The sequence below is a fragment of the Rhinopithecus bieti genome, unplaced genomic scaffold (genome assembly GCF_001698545.2).
Source record: "Rhinopithecus bieti isolate Rb0 unplaced genomic scaffold, ASM169854v2 scaffold_574, whole genome shotgun sequence".
NCBI lineage: Eukaryota > Metazoa > Chordata > Mammalia > Primates > Cercopithecidae > Rhinopithecus > Rhinopithecus bieti.
Window position 1 is genome coordinate 628303 of NW_016803605.1, and position 5369 is coordinate 633671.

At 58.4% G+C, this 5369-nt stretch overlaps 1 protein-coding gene across 1 annotated transcript in view; it reads right to left on the reverse strand.

Annotated features, from left to right (window-relative positions):
- Window positions 1-5356, reverse strand: part of BICRA (BRD4 interacting chromatin remodeling complex associated protein) — a 99883-nt gene extending 94527 nt beyond the window's left edge. Inside the window, 1 exon segment of the mRNA XM_017888868.1 lies at window positions 5222-5356. The gene's annotated coding sequence lies outside the window, so the exon portion shown is untranslated.
- Window positions 5357-5369: the final 13 nt, after the last annotated feature.

Sequence of the window (5369 nt, forward strand, 5' to 3'; positions counted from 1 at the left end):
AGGCCGGGCGCGGTGGCTCAAGCCTGTAATCCCAGCACTTTGGGAGGCCGAGACGGGCGAATCACGAGGTCAGGAGATCGAGACCATCCTGGCTAACACCGTGAAACCCCATCTCTACTAAAAAATACGAAAACTAGCCGGGCGAGGTGGCGGGCGCCTGTAGTCCCAGCTACTCGGGAGGCTGAGGCAGGAGAATGGCGTGAACCCGGGAGGCGGAGCTTGCAGTGAGCTGAGATCCGGCCACTGCACTCCAGCCTGGGCGACAGAGCAAGACTCTGTCTCAAAAAAAAAAAAAAAAAAAGATGATGTCTCAGACCACCCAGACAGAATAAATGAAACCCCACAGCGGCTAATCCAACCTTTCTCTCTCCTCCTCCTGGACTGCGTCCCAAGGTCTTAACTGATCCCCAGGGCCCTGCCACACAGTAGGCCCTCAGGAAGTTTAATTGGGAACAATTAAAGAAACAAAGGCCCTCTCTGCTTTTGCCAACACTCCCCCCACCCCCAATGAATACATGCACTCTTACACAAAACTAATTGTCACCAAACTAGAAATGCCTTAGAAAACTCTCCCTCTCCACTGGGGAAACTTGCATGTCACTGAGACACAAAAGCTTCAGTGAACTGGGACAAAACTCTAATGGTGGTACTCCAGGAGGAGGAGAACGCGAGGGACAGAACCAGGAGACACTCCCTGAGGACCCCTCAATCAAACGCTCCCCATGCGTCTCTGGTGTGGCCTAAGGTGCATCCTACCAGGGAGCTAGCTCAGGCAAGACAGGGGACAAAAAAGCAGAGGGATATGAAGGGGTGAGTAAGGAGGGGGCAATTCATTCTGCTGGGGAAGCGGGCAGCAGTTGTCACCGTGGACACGGCGCGGGTGATTGCTCTTGTTTCTACTAAGTGAGGGTGCCTGGTGGGGGAAGAAAGCTCAAATATGACCAGGGCAAGATAACCATACTCCCCACCCCTCTCCCCTGCAGGGCGGGAGAGGGGAAATGGCAGCCCCTCTGCCTTCCAAGCCCAGGCGGCCTGGAAAGGAATGCCATGTTTTCCTGTTTCCAATTAACTTCCCCTACCAGCAGCCTTCTGCATTCTTGAGACCTGGAGTCAAGGCAGCCTGGCGGGTGGGGGTTGAGAGCTGGCGGGGGAACTGGGCTGCTGGCTAGACCTGGGCTACAAGGTGGCCCACGGGAATCGGGGGAGTCCTACACACCCCCCGGGAACTCCCCCTTCATAGGTGCTCTGGGTGCTGATCCCCTGGCCCTTCCACAGCCTGGGGCACACCCCACCTCCTGAAGGAAGGTTAGGGAAGGGCCAAGGACCTCTGGGAAGGAAGTCAGCAGGGAGACCCTCTTGGGCCTCACTCAGACTTCTCTCACCACCCCGCAAAAATCAGCTCCTACATTCAGCCAGCACTCAATCTTGAGAGATCTGGGTGTTCCCCACAGCCTCTCTCCTCCTGCCCACCTCCCCCGTCATCTCACCAAGGGAAATACCTGCACTTAAAGGAGGGGACAGTGGCTGTGGGGATCAGGGGTCCCTTAAAGCTCCTGGGATCCAGATCCCATGAAGCACCATCTCCCCAGTTCTGTTGACAAATATGAAGTGCCCACCACTAGTCTCTGCCATCTGGTTTGGAGTCCCAGCTCAGCCATGGAACATGCTTCCCCTGGCCTCAGTTTCCCCATCTGTAAAATGGCAAGATCACCTATATTACCTCCTACACGGGGTGAATTGGGCCCAGTCCTTCTCCCTCAGCCCCCAGCCCCTCTTCCTCAGCCCCCTGGCCCCTACAGCTAAACATGTATTCCGCACGGGTAAAGTGCTGAAGGGGTAGGGGCCTAGTCCCCAAAGCGCTCAGAGCGTGGGTGTTGCTGAAGGGGAATTGTTTGTTTGCAGTTGGCCTTCCCCAACCACAGGGAATTCTTCTGGGGCAAAGGTCTTCTGCTACTCACCTTTAAATTTTTTTATTTTATTTATTATTTTTTTTGAGACAGGGTCTCACTCTGTTGCCCAGGCTTGAGAGCAGTGGCACAATCATGGCTCACCCCAGCTTCAAACTCCTAGGCTCAATCGATCCTCCCGCCTCAGCACCCCTAAGCAGCTAGGACCGCAGGTGAGTGCCACTATGCCCAACTACTTTTTTCATTTTTTGTAGACACAGGGTCTCACCGTGTTGTCTAGGCTGGTCTTGAAATCCTGGGATCAAGCGATCCTCCAGCCTTGGTCTCCCCAAGTGCTGGGGTTACAGGCGTGAGCCATGGCACCCGGCCTTAAATTTAAATGCCAGTCAGATCACCCGAGATTAGGACCTCAAGACCAGCCTGGCCAACATGGTGAAATCCCATCTTTACTAAATATACAAAATTTAGCTGGGTGTGGTGGTGGGTGGCCTGTAATCCCAGCTACTCAGGATGCTGAGGCAGGAGAATCACTTGAACCTGGGAGGCAGAGGTTGCAGTGAGCCGAGATCACGCCATTGCACTCCAGCCTGGGCAACAGAGCAAGACTGTCTCAAAAAAAAATTAAATGCCAGCAGCTGACATTCCTCCCCTTTGCCCACACTGCGTACTCTGCCTGGTGAATGATAAATATAAATGACACGTTTGGATAATACTTTTACCCACCTCCAGGTCACTTAAAGGAACTATAATTATCCCCACTTGCAGATGAGAAAACAGGACCAGCAGTTAAATGACCTGCCTAAGGTTATACAGCGGATGAGGCCAAGGGGAGAAAAGGCAAGAAAGTTCTCTGCTAGCTGCATCAAAGGGCCATGGTGTGGCAAAGCGACAGCAGGTCACAGGGTATAGGAACAACCAGACATCAACAGTCTCAAACAGTTCAGCTCCTCTCGAGGCAGCGCTGAGTAGCAGCAAATGGGGCCAAGTCCCCCGCTCAGGTAGAGAAGGGAGAGGATGACAGTGGGGCCAGCTTCCAGGTACCCCGAGCCCATCACTGGTCAGGCCTGGGGCTCCCCTTCCGACTCCTTACACACCTCCAATTCTCAGTTCCTGCAGGCAATTCTCCATTCCAGCCACAAGTGAAACGATCCCGCCCTCAGTCCAACTTCGAAGTGCATCATACCCCTTCCCAAAACCAGCTCCCAGGGAAAAAAAATCTGACCGCTTCTCTAGGTATTATCTACACTTCTGAACCAGGTCCACTGAAGTCAGAGGGACAAAGTGCCAAAGGGTGGGACAGAAGAAGAGCTTAACAGTTTTTTAGTTTTTGAGCTAAGCTGGAAAAACTCCAGGAGGTTACAAATTGGGGCTCTGTGTGACCCAGGGCTGTGTGACCCTGGGCAAGCTTCTTAACCTCTCTGAACACTCCATGAACCTGTCTGGAAAATGGGAATAATGTCTGTCCCTTGTCTATTTCCTCCTTGGACTGTGGCCAGTGTGTAATGTACTTAGCAGCAGCGGAATAAGGCTCCCTGGTTAGAGATATTGTTATTAATATTTCCCTCTTGAGGGGGGAGCCATGGGAGAAGGCAAGGGAGGTCAACATGCCCCAAGAGTCCTACCAGTGCATGGGCAGGGGGTGCTTCCTGAGTTGTCCCCCCCTGTTTTCTCATGACCCAGGGCAGGGCAGAGTTGACAGAGCCCCCCACACCCACCCCAGGTGCTGGGAGAGGTTAAAAGCACAGAGAGCTTATCATAAATCTCAGGCCTTGATGCCTTGGATGCTTCTAGTTTCCCTTTCAAGTGTCCTCTGTAAAGAGGTGTAAGAGAAAGGCACCCCTAGATCTGTATTATACTATGGGTGGGTGGGTAGGTGGGTGGGGGGGACAAAAGGGGACGATGGTCAGGACATGGGCCTGGGCACAGACTGCAGCCCGCAAGGCTAGGGACACCAGAGAGCTAGGACCTGTCACCTGGGCCTCCCCGGGAGAGCTGACACGGCGGCCTCTGACCCCACCTCCCGGGAAGTTCAGCTGCTTAGAACCACAAAGCAAAACAAAGGGGCGCGGAGAGGAAGGAGCCGCAGTGCCTTCCAATCACCGCCGGCGCCCGAGCCCGAGCCGAGCCCTCCCGCGGCTCCTTGCCCGGTCCTCCCGGCTGGCCGCGCACCAAGGCCCAAGCAGCCCCTGGTCCCTCGTCTCCCCGCGGCCGCCCGTGACAGGAGTCGGGGAAACAGCCGAGGGGCAGCCAGGGATGGGAAAACCAGATGGCTCCATCCCTCCTCCCTCCTCCTCCATCCCTCCCTCCGGGTGCCCGCGGCCTGGCTGCCCTCCGCAGGGGCCCGAGGAGGCCGCGGGCCCAGCTCGTCCGGGCTCACCCCGGGGAAAGGGCTGCCTTTGTCTAAAGGTCACCACCCCAGCGCGGTGCCCCGGCCGGGCCTGGTGCCTCCAGTTCTCAGGCCGAGGGGGAGGAGATGAGGGGCCGCCCCGAACCTCGGGAAGTGACAGGAGGCGCTCACCCCCCCACCCCGTAACGGCCCCTCCGGGATGAGCCTCAGCTGGGGTGGGGAGGGGTCACCTCCCTCCACTGCCGGGGCTGGGGGTCAAGTCAACTCCTTTCATTGTTTAAGGGCAGTGCGGAGGGGGAGCCCCAGTGGCCTCCTTCCCCATCCATCCCTCCCCAGCTTTCCAGGGGCCCCCCGTGTCCGCGACACCCACGGGAGGGATTTGGGGAGGGGGCGCAGGGGCCGAGCGAGGCGGGGAAATGCAGGCTCTCCGCCTCCGGCCGGGAGATCACCGATCGCTGCCCAGCCCGGTGGCCCTCGCCTTCCCCGAAAGGCGGGGAGCGGGGCGAGGGGAGGGGGCCGGGCCGGGGAGGGGGTCTCCGCGCCCCTCCCCCCGTGGAACGTTAGGTCTCCTCTCTCCGCCGCTCCATTGTATCCCCGGCAGCCGGCGGGAGGGCCGGGGAGGCACCGGGCGCCGGGTCTGGGCAGGGAAGCCGGTTGGGGGGGTCCCCGTAGGATCAGGGCGGCGGCGGTGGTGGAAGAGACGCTGGGCTGGGGGGTGCCGGTGGCGGTGGGCGCCGAGCAGAAAAAAAAAAAAAAAAAGGAGGCAGCGGGCGCTGCGCCCCGGCTGGGGGGCTGAGTGTGTGAGTGTCGCGGGGGTGGGTTCGGCCCCGGCTCCGGCTCCCCCCACACACACCCTCGCCGCCAACCCCCACTCCCCCCTCGCTTTTGCGCCCTGTCACAGCCCCGACTCGCAGGTAGAGAGAGTTAAGAGATTTAAAGAGAAATTGCTACATTGTGAGAAACTCACCCTGATGTTTGAGCAGCCGTCGGCGCGGGGTCTCCGAGACGGCCCCGCACGGGCTGCAAAGGGAGGACCCAGAAGGGGCCGGCCGGCCGGGCCGGTCAGCGCACTGCCTGATCGCATGGCGGCCGCTCGGCAGCCGCCGACGGGGCCC